Below are 15,045 nucleotides of genomic sequence, written 5' to 3' on the forward strand. Positions count from 1 at the left end.
AGGCTAATTCAGTCATACGATAATGTACGAGTTTAAAATGGAGGCATGGCACCCAACCCCACCCCTAAAGCCAACCGTCATTGGGTGATAAGAAAATCGTACTAAATTGTATGAATGAGATCGTGCAAATTCATTAAAATAAGCCACTAAATCAAAAAGTTATGAATTGCTGTGAGAACGTTTTGAACAATTTGGAATGGTTATAAATAATTTTGGATGTGCCAATTTTTGTTTAAAGGTAAATAAGAGCTGTGCTTTAATTATGCAGAACAATTGCAGTCCCATTAAGCATTTCAAATTACACAGTCAAATTAAAAATAGATGGAAATATAAAAGCATTAATATTGGTGCCAAAATCTAAACTTATGTTTTGGGAGATGCCTGTGTAATTTCCGGTCAACACAAACCTGCTGGTTAATTAAAAGTGACTTTAAGTCAGAATTTGACAGTGGTATGAATCATTTTGGGCTTGACTGTATATATGTTGGAAACTGTGGGAAACACTCAATACTAACAGAGGTATTTGTAATGTATGCGGCTTCTGGATGACAGAATGTGTGTCGTAGATGTCACACGATGATTGATCTGATTGACAGAGCAATGTGTATTTTGGTATATTTGTTACCCATGAAACATCAAGATTTCATCTAGACAAAATCCCATCATCTGACACAGCGAGTGCTGTAACTGACTGTAAAAATCATGTAATCTGAAAAGGGCTTAACTCAAATAACAGCACACTTAACATTGAAGCAGATAAGCTACAGTGGCAGTAGAAGAGTGCACTGGTTACTTTCTTGCCATTTAAAATAATAATAATAATAATAATAATAATAATAATAATAATAATAATAATAATTATTATTATTATTATTATTATTATTATTATTACTATTATAACAATAATAATAATAATAATTATTATTATTATTATATTAATGTTAATAATAATAATTCTGGTGGTATACAATCACACTTATGCACAATTTCTTTTCAGACTATGCTATTAATTCAATTTGTAATGCTGTGTCTGGAATACTTAAATTGTGTTCACTCTTACATTGTGTGCTTGTTTGTTTTATTTTGTAAAGTGATTAAAACACTGGCTAAAGTAAACATTGGCTGCATCCTACTGCACAGTTGATGGAAAGAGATCCTCAACCCCACCCCCAATCTCATGAAGCAGTAAATGAGTCATTCTTATTGCACTCTCAAAATATTTAAATATTTATATATGTGTTATAGAATTTTAAAGATTAACTTTCAATGCTTAGTAGCACTGACACTTTTCTCTGTTGAGTTTTATTGTGTATTTTTTTAATTGTTTTAAAGCACTTTGCTCAACTTTGTAGTACTATGGTATATAAATAAAGGTTGGTTGATTTAAATATATTCAAATTAATATATATTTTTAAATACTTTTCTTTATATTTTTAATTTGACAGTGTAATTTGAAATGATTCATGGGGCTGCAATTGTTTTGCATAATTACAGTACAACTTATCTTTTTGTCAGATACTTTGTTTTCCATCATAGTTTGAAACACTGCAGTTCACACTACAGCTGATTGGTTTGGCTATAACACTTTAAAACTTAAAAATAAAATAAGTGACCTTTAAACATCAGCCATTGATGAAAATATACTAAAATTCTGAATAGGCAATTAGGGCAATACAAACACTTAACTAAACACATAATCGTCAGATTCTGTTTCCTTTCTAAATATTCATTAACATTTTTATTAAACTCATTTACAGCTGTCTCCTTCAGCCATTTCTATTCAACAAAAGCAGCCCGCGTTTATTCTTGTCTGTAAAAATCTACTGCAAACAGGTTAGTTTCCTCATCCAGAATACTGGTGTAAGTTGGTCTAAATAATGCTGAGGGATCAGTAATCCTCTGACCTGCAGACTCAAAGCTGCTTTTGTGGCTTGTTTTGAAGGCGATAGTGAATGAGTGTGCTGCTGAAAGTTGCTGCGTGTGTGTGTGTGTGTGTGTGTGTGTGTTTCACCCCTCCCTTCACTGCACTCGTCCAATGACCGCGAATTAAGCGAATTTACAACCCCTACTACGGTGGAGAATGCGCTTATGAATATTAATAAGTTCTTAATCGCGTAGATCCACTGCCTTCCAATGGGAAACGCCTTGGTCATGAATATGAACGATCCTGCGAGGGCGTTGTTGTGTAACCTTCCAATGAAGAACGTATGCGTCATGAATATTAATTAGACACGGGCGTCTTTGCTGCGTTATTATCCAACGGCGAAAGTTTGGCTCATGAATATAAATGAACAGTGTTTGCCGTAGTAGGATTTGATAATTTTTGCAGTCGGGTCTTTTGAAGAGGACTGTGGGGGAGGGTCACGTGACGTGTGTACACACACTGTAGAGTTCAGCACCACTCGACTCGTAGTAAGATCATCAGCGTCCTCCCCTTTCCAGAACAAGCGTTGACGGACCAGAGACGAATTTACCATATGCAACTGTGTTTACGCCACATCTCGGCGCCTTGATCGATCGCATTTTACTTACTTTCTTTTACACGCAGTCCGGGTACTTCTGCTGCCGTTTTAGGAGCTTTTGGCAAAGTATCCGAGGAGAAATGTCAATGGAAATACAGCAGAACCCGATGCCTCCGTAGAGCTGTCCGAGTGCCAAGAACTGGTCCTCTGGTGAGTAGGTTAGCCAATAACGTACCTCCCTATGTTGCGTTTAAAGTTGTTTTTGAACTAACATTTAACCTGGTGTTATTTCGTCAGCGGCGATAAGAGAGCTCACGTTCATGTGAGACACTTTCTATGTGTTTACCGCTCGAACTGTGGCATATCGATGACAGTTAGGTAAAACTGCAACATCAGTCAGGTTAAATTTGAACGTGTAATGGCCGGAGGAAAAACATAAACAAACCAGTGATGTTAAATAACGCATAAATAAATACCAGTTGTTTAATAAAGATTACAAAATAGTGCTTTTGTTTGGTCACAATCAAAGAATTAAGAACATTTAAATGAATAAATAAATAAATAAATAAATAAATAAATAAATAATTAGTAACCACAACTTGCTGCACTAACCGTAGTCCATAAAACGGTGGTAACGTTAATATTCTAATAAATATGCCAAAAGCCTTGTTATTACACTTTTATTATAATAAAAACCATGGCTAATTTTGGTAAGGAATGCAAATATATAAGGTGTGTTTGTGTAAAACTTACATTTTGTATCATTTCTTTCCAATGTAATTTCAGTGTAAATATCTTTAAGGTTTGAAAAAAACTAAGCATCAACAGAGCCTGAGATATACTATGTATCTTTACATTTAAACACTGTTTGTACTCTTATAACAGTTTGAGGTTTTAATTTGAAGTAATATTGAAAATAAATAAAAAAGTGCAGCTAAGTTAGTTAAGTAGTCGACTAATAAGTAAAAAGTGTTTCATTATTATTTTTTTAGGCTTAGTAAAGTATGAACACACGTTCATCGACTCATTAAACAACAGTCATATTAGACTAAAGTAGTCTAACAATTTAAACAGTTATAACCATTTTTTTTTCATTTGCACCTAAAACTACATGTTGTATTATTTTTGGTAGCACATTGAGGTTTTTACCCCCTTTAAAGTTAAGTTGAGTTTGAAAGTAGCAAATGGAGAAGCATGATGTTGTTTTTATTCGCCTGAAGCCTATATTTATTCTCGTACTCTGACACATTTGTTGATTTCGCAATGCACCTGTCTATAAATGATGTTGCTGGGAAGTGACATCCGACTTCGTGTTTTACCTCATCAACGAAAAACCCCAGTGAGGCTACGTTACCATTGGAATGGGTCCATGTAGGACTTGTAAGAGGATGGCAATGTGCCTGTGTGTTCTGCTGAAGACTGCACACGTCATAGAAGACAGCTGAGAGATGCTTGCCTCTTTGCCTAAAGACACTGACGGGCGCTTTGCTCTCCAACACGGTCTGGACTGTCCAGCTGGACATGAGAGGATTATATAACCTGTTATCCAATTTTTCTCATACAGTCATGTCAACTTTGATCTCTCATGTTCCCTTTAGTCTGCATGTTTGCAATATTATCAGTTGGATGGAAAATGCGTTTGAATGATACAAATTGATATTGAGATGTGAGTATTCAGTACTATATCTATAGTAATACGCACAATTAATTTTGGGAATAATTAATATCTTTTTAACTTGTTTAGAGTTCTGCATTTATTTTGGTAATGCATAGATACACATAATTTGAAATATTATTATGTATTATTATTAACATAGGCTCAATCTGAAAACGTAGCCCTATATAAGTTTCTGGTGAATTATGTAGACAGAAGTATGTATGGCTGCATTTCGTCTTTAAAATGAACGCTACGAGGCGGTATGATGCTGTTCCTTTTCACGCTTACCAGCTGACTGCTTACCTTCATATGGATTGCTTTCCCGCTGTTACAAGTTTGTCCAGTTAGCATTGGTGGACTTGAGATGCAGGGAGGAGTTGACCGAGATTACGGGGTTCAAGTCTGGCGAATACCATTTTTTAAAAGTAGGTAAGACAAAAACAAAAGCCAAAAAATAAAATAAACAAGTAAATAACAGGGTGGGAATTTGGTAAAATCTGAAAACGTGGTAAAAATTAGACGAGGTTTTTTTTTTCTGGATTGCTCTTTAAAACTTTCGGTTGGGTTTAGGGAAGTTGGTCGGCGGGTCAATTAGTGCTTTTGAAAACTAGTGGTTGGGTTTAGGGAAAGAAGATGATTGGTCAGTTGATCGGTCAGTCATTCAGTCAGTCAGTCAAACAGTGGCCAATCAGTGAAATTTGAGATTCCAAATGGGTACACAGCGGCCTCTGGTGAAAAAAAAAAAAAACATAGCTACTGTGATTTATTTGTTGCTCTCCAGAAATGTATAGGGGTACGTTTTCAGAATGAGCCTGGGTTGTTTGTTATTTATAGTGTCCAAGTATTCCAATTTGATACTCAAGTAGATTATATTATATTATATTATATTATATTATATTATATTATATTATATTATATTATAATATATTATATTATAATTATATTGTATTATATTATATTATAATGAAAACATTGATAATTTAAAATATTTATTTTCAATAATGAAAACTAATGTACTGTCAATTAAAAGTAAGCTTAAATTGTCAATAAATTAGCACTTAGAGGATGCATTAAATTAAGGCTCCATGATATTGAAAAAATCGGACATTGCAATATTGTATTTTTCTGTGATATACATATTAAATATACATACTACAATATACTTTATCTATAAAATTCCACCAAATGATTAAACAGCAGTATTTGGAAAGAATGTATAGTCAATTTATTTTAAGGCTCAATTCTCGCAATTAGCAAACCAATAACTATGACTTTTGCTTCAATAAACTCCTGATTTGCTCCTTATTAATAATATTAATATATAATATTAATGTAGTTTATGTATTGGGTTATGCATGTAGAATAAGATCATGCAGAATATGTAGATTATAAGTACTAATAAGTACTAACCTGATCCAGTTACTATGACCATTTATGTGAAACTGCTTTGACACAATCTACATTGTAAAAGCGCTATACAAATAAAGCTGAATTGAATTAAATTGAATTAATAAGCAGCCAATATCTAATAATAAGTACCTACTTAATACTGAGAGTTGTCCCCCAAAGAGTTACTTAGTGTATTAATTTAGATTAATTGGGATGATTCTTTCGAGGAGTGAATCATGCATAAAAAGTAATGATGAATGTGAAAATGCAAAGATAAAAGTGAGATAAACAGTGCATGCTTTATGGTTTTGTATATTTTAATGTAAAAAAATACACTGCAAAATCAACTTAATACTGCATATCTTGACTTGAGATTTGACTCATTGCAATATCGATGCAAAAACGATATATTGTGCAGCCCTAGATGAAAACATAATAAGTAATGTTTTTAGTAGCAGATCAGCATATTAAAATGATTTCTAAAGGATAATCTGATGCTAAACACTGGAGTAATTATACTGAAAATTCAGGTTTGAATCCCAGAAATAAACTGCATTTTAAAAATATATCTAAACAATAAAAACTATAAAATTGTAGCAGAATTTCACAATATTTTCTGTATTTTTTTGAGACGTCTTTGACACACATTTTTAAAAGTTCGCTCATAAATCGAAGCCTAACCAAATTGCTCTATGCAAATCATGCATGGATGGTTTTGTATAACCAGGAATGCTCCAGCACGGAGAATTTGTTTTTCCTCGGTTTAAGACTGCCTAGTGATAAGCCATGCTCGCGGTACGCAAACACACAGAGTGATCTCTCCTGCTGATGACTTTACAAAGAAGTGCTGAGAGAACATACCGTCCCTGGGGTCAACACAGCTGAGCCGGTGTCAGGAACACTAATATAGAGATGTGCAGGAGCTTTAATTGAGATGTTGTTTGTATGGTGCTTACAACTTCAAGAAAGCATTAGAGACTGTAGAAATAGTGCCCTGGAATACATTGGTTGCCCTTCAGCTTGTAGGTGGTGGATGAATTGTGCAGTGGGAGGATGAAGGACTGAAACGGGTCGAGGCACTGGTGAATAAAATTACTTGTCGCTTCTGAGGCGAGAAAGGTCCCTCTGCAATACCCACAGCAGGCAAATTTTAATTATGCGCTCACACGGTTGAGTGTGCATTTATTAATTGTACGTTTTCAGCTGAATATTAAATATTTTGGTTTGAATATTGATGAGGCACACTTTGATCTCTATACCAAGATGACCACTACTAGACTCTTAACAGAATTGCATTTCAAGCCTTTTCCATTCATTCTCATTAAACTGGAATGATATACAACAAAGTCAAATTTACATTAAACTGAATGAATGAGTATTGTCAAATAATGCACAACATTTGATTGATTTTCATTTGATTTTGTTAGTTGTTAACTATGGTTAAACTTTCTAAACCAGTTGACAATAACAGAGTTGACATGTTCCACCATTTATTGCTTTAGCTCAAGATGCTAATCTCAAACTAGATCCCACATGGCATGTCTAAAACAAAGTGTTATCTGTTCGCTATGCTTTAAAGGTCCTGTGAAGTGCTATGAAATATTATTTTTTATTCTGTTTTTTGGGGGGCGATTACATTTTTATTCATTTTACATGTGGGCTGTGAAGACCTCTGATAACAAAAAGGGAATAAGCTGGGGGACAATGAATGAAATTAGAAACAATACAGAAAATAAATATTTGAAGCAAATGTTTTTTTTTTTACTTAGTAAATGCGAAAAAGATGAAAAACAGACTTTAATTCATGATAATTAAAGCTGAATGTATGAATCAGGAGGCGTAGACAGTAAAAATGTGGTATTACTGTGTTATTATTCAACTATTAAGTTATTAAAAGTTGGTTTATCTTGGAGATGTAAAATGTACACAGGATTCAGTTACTCGTTTGAGCTGAAAGAGGGGCTAAAAACACCACACATTTTCACTTAAGATTGGGAACTGGTTTAAATATTGGTAACATTATAAAGCCGATTGACCTTTTGTAAAAAAAATGTTTACAATTGATAATCAAAAATGTATTTTATCTGCATTTTAAATTAGATTTTGGTTGTGGTATTGGTTAAGAATATGTAGCAAACTGAGTGTTTTAAATGTTAATCCCATTCATTTTGAATTAGGGAACAAAATAACAACATGGATGACTGTATAATAATGCATTGGACATTAACTTAATTAACTTAATTAAAACAAAACACCCTTTTGCACATTACTGATTTAAACCACGTTGAAATTACAATTTACAAACAAGCAAAAAAGTCAAATATGGTCATGTTTGTTGTCCTGCAAGGAAAGTTTTTTTAGATATTAGTATTAGTATTGTTAGTTTTTAAGATATCTATAAGCTAGTGTACTCCAAAACAGTGACACAATTTGTATTTGGAAGATATAAAACTGATATCATATCTGAAACTTTTTATGAATTATTATTGAAATGACAGAGACACAAAATTAAGGATCAATTTAAGTAAAGGTGCAAAAAATAAAAAGAGCTTAAGGCTTGGTCACTTGCAGTTTTTTTTTTTTTGTTTTGGCAAAAAAAAATCTAAATATTTACATTTACAGGTAGTTCGCAGTTCTATAAGATAATCCTCAACTTCTGTGTATGAGAGGTTTTTATGGATGGCTGTCTTCATGTTGGGCACGATGAGTGCAAAGTGGCCGTCTTTTCATCAGACAGGACAGTCATGGCCCTTTTCAGCGGTTTAAGCAAGTTTACTATTTCTTCGGCATTGCTGATGTTGGCGCTATCAAGTGTATCGCGTCATTTTTGCTTACCTGTGTACTGAAAAGAGTTGCCGTTATTGCTGCTTGATGCTCAAGGTAGCGTTCGGCTTCATTTTCACAGCTAAGTGCTGTTCATACTTCCCGCGCGGCTCCCAAATGATCACTCTGTGCTACAAACTAAATGTCATTTACAACTTTATTACCTGCTATTCACAGCTTATGCAGATTCTGTTCACTTAAGTAATCGCGCGCGTCTATAATGAAGTAGGGCGCGCGCCTGCCCTCTCTGTAGTAACAGCTTAAAGTCAGCAGCTCACGACACGTTATGTGTGATTTTGTGACCGCGAATACATCATTATGAAGACAGAAATAAAATTTTTGGGTGAAATGTATCATATAAAAACAGTATGTGACACTTTCAACACCATTAGAAGGTATCCATGTCGCTGAGCAAAGTATGTAAAACAATATGAAGACTTTAAAACTTTGGTTATGTTTGACCCAATATGCGTGTCAAAAAAGCACTGCTTGATGTGAATGAGATGAACTGAGTTAATAATATGCTGTTCTCAGGGGTGGACAGATGATATTGACATATAACTTATTATTTGCATACGTCATCTTATTAGCAGTAACGGTCTTTTCATGATCTGCAATATTAGTTTCATCTCAGTGAATGCATGCTCTTTGGCGATGGTCACACGACTCACAGCATCGTGACGATTAAATGAAGGATTAAATAATGCTAGAACATCTTATGCTTAAAATGTGTAGATTAAGTAGCAAACACTGTTCCCTGAAAACTCCATTTTACAATCGGCTTTACAGTGAATGCTTTAGTCATTTTCATTGCAGACTTTAAATGCTGGAAGTTTTTTTATCCACTCTTCGAAAAATGTAAATGCTGGATTGATATTCATGACACGATCACTAATCAGAGGTGTCATTATTTGTAACTTTAGGTGGTTTATAAAACTAAATCTGTCAGTGTTGTTTTCATTCTCTCGTATCGGAACTGACAGCTGATATTAACCAATACTTTCGCATTCTGTTCTAGCGCAGTGGGCCAATAAGAAGAGCTTGAAGGCGGGACAAGCACTGCAGGCTTTGTTTACAGCAGCAAATTGACATGTCAACTGTTTTAAACCATTCTTGAAGCGCTGCGTTTGTTGTTTTTAGGTGCAAAGATGCTTAATGCATGAATGCCTCCTAATTCCGCCCTTGTGGTGAACAGTTTGCTGTGAAAACAGGTCGCACGACAACAATTATATGCCCTCGCTCAAATGCTCCCAAATATATTTTGAGGTCTCATAGATAAAATTTCAGGTGCATACAAAAACTGTCGCAATTTCGAGACCTGGTATTGCTTTCTCACTACAATTGATCCGCTCCAGAGTTTGTTTCAATCGAGCTGAGACCACCTCATTCAGGCAATCTCGAACCAATTGCGTGGATCCGAGCGCGATTGTTGGATTCACATATGCCAAACGAACTATGATAACTGGGGAAACGCGCCAGGTTCTAATACAAAAGTTTAGGTGGTAAAGCACCCATAACTCTAAACTGTTCTCAAAGTTACAAAAGTAACTAAACAAAACCATATATACTGCACCCAAGATTAGAATTTAAATATTAATTATTAATAGAAAATTTACAGTTTATGTTTGCTTTATTAGCAAATGCCTCATTTTCCTACTTTTATAAATGTGTAACCTTATTATATTCTGAACTCCAAATCATCATTCTTCCTCTTCCTCTGCTTTCTATTTCCTAAACACAGAAGTGAAAAATGTATTGTAACACATCACCATCTGACTGCAGAGCGCTCATACACACATACACACACACACACACACACACACACACACACACACACACACACACACACACAAAGCTCAGAAAATGCAATCATGTGACATCACTCAGCCGATTCGCAGAATTTGCTGTACATTCCAGCGCGGATATGAGGGGTGTGGAACAGCTCATTTAGTTTTACACCCACTGCACGCGGTCAGCCAGCACGTCTTGTTGTTTATGTACAATTAATAACAGAGGTCACTGAGAAGTGTGCAGAGCTGTGGGACTCGTCCCCTTGCAGGCGTGCTTGCTCATGTACGGACGCTGTAGGCGTTAGAAGGCCTTTCAAAATGACACGCTTTACAGCAAGCCGTGATGTCCTTTTGCACCCGCTTAGGAATGCTTGAGTCTACCAGCCTAGACAGTGTTTGGTCATGGTCTCTTGAGGAAGGCAAGATGCTGCAGTGTTTAAAAAGGATGGCAGGTTGACAATTTGTTTTTCTGCCAGCAAGCCGAGTCTGCAAGTTTTTGATTTTTTTATTTTTATTTTATTTTTAAAGGCTGTGGCAGTTTTAAAAGTTTGAGATTAGCAAGATTTGTATTATTTTTATATTAGGCAAGAAGGTAACCTTTACAAAAAAGTTTGTAACGGAAGGGCTGCACAATATATTGTTTTAGCATAATATGCATTGCAGTGTTCAAGTCTGCAGTAATCGCATCGCAGGGATCTCCAATGTAGTTGGGTTTATAGTTTACCTGACACTACAGTTAACAACATAGTGGAGTAATTTCATATTTTTACACATCTTTTAAGCCATTTGGACGCATTTAATAAAACCTTCATAGGATAAAGATTAATTTTACATTATATAATTATTTACTTATATAATTATTTACCTAATAGATTGTACTTATTTAATTATTTACGTACAACTTATTTACTAAATTACTATTATTATTATTATTATTATTATTATTTTATTTTTATTATTATTATTATACAGTGATTATTTAATTTCTGCTTTTGAATATGGTTTGACCTGACAGAAAATTATAAATTATAATTATAATAAAATTAAAAAACTAAATTATAATAAAATTGTTTATTTACATATTTTCACTGTTGTATTTCACTTTGCTTGTCATTTTTTATTATATTTCATGCAGATGCTCTCCCCTACAGAATCGTCCCAATCGATCCAAAATTATGAACTTTTTACAAGCTATTCAAGTCATCTGCTGAAACTGCATTTATATTGCAATATACCGATTCTAAATGCAAATAGCACACTTGAAACTAACTCTGGACCTTTTATTTGCTCATTGTAATCGGGGTAATGAGGGAATAACACACCTGGCCATTGAACAGCTTAAAAGTGAATTTTCTAATTGCCTTTGGACCCTTAACAAGTGAGAGGCACATATGCAAACTGTTGTAATTCCTACGCCATTCACCTGCTTTTGATGTAAATACCATCAACTTAAAGCTGACAGTCTGCAGTTAAAACACATCTTGTTAGTTTCCTTTCAAATGAATGAAAATATTGCAATATCAGTTTTTTCCAGCCCTATTAAACGTACTAACATGAATAAACAATGAAGAGTATATTTATTATTATTAATACAGTAGCCCCTTTCACACAGTGATACCGGTAAATATCTGGAAAATTTCCGGAACGACTTTACCGGTATATTCAAAAAAGCGCTGTTCACACAGGCGAGGACGTTACGGAAATTTTCCAGAAAAGAGCATTCACACATCCATTCCAAAATACCGGTAAATTCTGACATCATTCACCACAAATGAGCTTTAAACGGCTGCGCTTGTATTTGTAAACATTTGACTAAATTACAGACTGTGGATGATCAATATTGTGAACAACTTTCGCAGGATCACTTTCGCATGTCGAGATGTTCATAATATGTGCGTGTGCAGGCGCTCATAGGCGCACGCAAAGCTTGAAGGTAAACAAACAACGGCTTATCATAAGCATCTCATCGATGATTATTTACACAGTTGGCATTAAGAAGAACATATAAACGTGATCTGACTAACTTCTAGCAGCTAAATGTGTCTGGAAAAATATTCAAAGGGTTTTATCCTCACAAACCGCGCGGACGTAAATGCGTCTGACTGTTGAGATTGGCTAAAGCAGACGTCTCACGTCAGCACGTTCTAGACGTGCACGCGCTTATTACGGCAATCTTCCTTCTGCATTCACACAGCGCAGCATTCCGGCAAATTGCCGGTAATGTTACAACTTCTCTTTCCGGAAAATAGCCAGAACGAATTTACCGGTATTTTCAAAAAGGACCTGTTCACACATACAACCTTTCCGGAAAATTGCCGGCAATTTTCCGGAAAGGTCTGTATGTGTGAAAGGGGCTAGTGTTTATTTATGTTTATTAATATTAGTTATTGGAAATAAAATATGTTTGCCATTTGTTAAAACTACTTATTTAAAATAAGCTGAAACAACACAATTATTATTTTTTATTTTTTTTTGGGTGGACAACTTAATGGTTTTATGTTCAATCTACTTAAATTTGCAAAAACTAATAAGTTAACTTATTTTCTTCATTTTGTCCCAACATAAATCGATTGTGTGGAACCCAGCATTTTTTACAGTGTTGATAGTTCATGTTTACTCACTAATGTTAACAAGCATTAATTTGGATTCCTAATAATGCATTAGTAAATGTTGAACTATGATTTGTAAATGCTGTACAAGTATCGTTCATTATTAGTTCATGTTGGTAAATACATGAACTAATGGAATCTTATTGTAAAGCGTTAAGAAGTTAATAGTTTTATATAGTAGTGCTGCCTTGAATAGATAAAAAAAATATCAATAAAATATTTTAAAATGTGCAATATTGAGACACACATAATGAACACAAACATGAAAGACTGAGTTGTGATATAAAGCAGTGGGTTTTTTTTAAAACAGTGTTCTAGAGCAGGGGTTCCCAAACTTTTCAGCCCGCAACCCCCAAAATGATAATGCCAGTGACTCGTGACCCCCAATATTCTCTGAGGTGGTGGTTATAAATACAGAAACCTTGTATGCAATGACGCACGCACACCAATAGACCCAAGTCTATTCTTTGTTTGTTTTTTTATGTATGTCAGTGCTGTAAATGGGCTAGAAAGTTTAACCTGGTGTTATAAAATCAATCTGCTGCATCTGAAAGTATTGCTGTGCCTTTAGTATAATGTAATTACCAGAGAAGTCGCAATCCAGCAGAACTATTAACTATAAGCTACTATAGTAACTATATAGTTTATAGTAACTATAAACAACTATTTTTTTCTCTTTAGTAGGTTATTGATAAAATACAGTAAGTCTTAAGGTTTAATAAAAATTAATTGATTTTTGAAAATCACCAGGCGATCCCCCTTCATTGTCCCACGACCCTTCGAGGGGTCCCGACCCCCACTTTGAGAACCTCTGTTCTAGAATGAAAAAGCCCCTCATTCAGAATGCCCTTTACATTGCATTTCATAAAAACTATCTCCGTCCACACTATGCATTCTAAAATACATGATGCCAACTATTTGCGATTGTGGAAAGCTGCTCCATTTTCAAAAGTTTGTGTTTTAGTTTATACGGATCACCAGCATTTCCAAACGAAAACAGGGTCTTTAGTTTTTCAAAAATGCTCCGTTTTTGCAAAGATTTTGTGAATGCCTGGTTAGGTATAAGTAGGGCTGTAACGATACACCAAACCCACGATTCGATTCGTATCACGATTTTTGACCCACGATTCGATTCGTATCACGATTTTTTTTTCGTGTGGGGTGGGGAAAAAAAGATTTTTAAAACTATTTTTTATTAAATAGAATTATATCATTTTTGTTTTCTTTGTAACAAAATACTTTTGAAAAACCAAACCGAACTAAACTCCATTGTGTAGATCATTCAAGCATGTTAAAAATGATTTTTCAATCAAGTTCTCTAACATAGAAAAAGTCAATTAAATGGCTAGGGATGCTCATTTCGGTTAATTTTGCTAACAGACAACCACCGCTCATTAATCGGTTATTATAATAACAGTTAACTGGTCAGATTACTATTAATTTTATATTAAACAAATTGACGTGTCTATTTTGTGTCTGACACGTTAAATATTGCATTTTAAAATAGGCTACTGATTTATTTTTAAATGCTAGCATATTAATAACAGAACAGAACAACAGAGCATCTTCACGCACCTGCAGTGTTTAGCACAGAAGAGCAGAATAATTTAAATAAAATGAATAAAATAAATAGGACTGCCCTAATTTATTTTCATTTAAATAATTAATTTGTATTACAAAACGAAAATACTGACTGATTCTTTTTAACAAACGGCATAGGCTGTTTTTTTCCAATTATGTTTTTTCTTCCGTCAAATAAAAACCGCGGACTTCCTCAAATTGCCCGCTCCACGGAAAAAATACGCATTTATTTAATGCCCCGCTGTTATTATTATTATAACAAAACCTTTTACATTTTAATAGAAATCATTATTTTAAAGAATAAGTCCTGATGGTTTCCTCTCTCTCCCTCGCGGTTCAAGTGCGCATGCTGCATGATGAAAAGACAACAACAACGCACGCATATGTAGACTTTTTGTAAACAGTTTTGTTGTTCAAATATGCTATTGCATTAATGTGCATACATGCTTTATAAGCCGAAAACAAGGCGCATCTCACTGCCTTTATGTTGACAAGGAAAAAAGAAGAGAAGAAGCGCGGTCCTCTTATGAAACGACTGAATCAGCTGGGTATCGATTGTGCATAAGTGTAGCTGTCTGTGTTGTTACAATTGTAATATTTAATGCTATTGTTATATTCAAGATTTGTACATTCATACAGCTCTGGATAACTTAAAACAGCGATTAGACCTTCAGAGCGGCATGCGTCCTGAAGTAAAGCGAAACGGCTATAAACTCCAGCAAGATAGAGTGATT

General features: G+C 34.5%; 1 protein-coding gene across 1 annotated transcript in view; it reads left to right on the forward strand.

Annotated features, from left to right (window-relative positions):
* Positions 1-2,422: 2,422 nt before the first annotated feature.
* The window catches only part of gpr146 (G protein-coupled receptor 146), a 30,198-nt gene continuing 17,575 nt past the window's right edge, over positions 2,423-15,045 (forward strand). Inside the window, exon 1 of the mRNA NM_001320482.1 lies at positions 2,423-2,672. The gene's annotated coding sequence lies outside the window, so the exon portion shown is untranslated. The remainder of the gene's footprint in view (positions 2,673-15,045) is intronic.

Source organism: Danio rerio, chromosome 3 (genome assembly GCF_049306965.1).
Source record: "Danio rerio strain Tuebingen ecotype United States chromosome 3, GRCz12tu, whole genome shotgun sequence".
In the NCBI taxonomy this organism is placed as follows: Eukaryota; Metazoa; Chordata; class Actinopteri; order Cypriniformes; family Danionidae; genus Danio; species Danio rerio.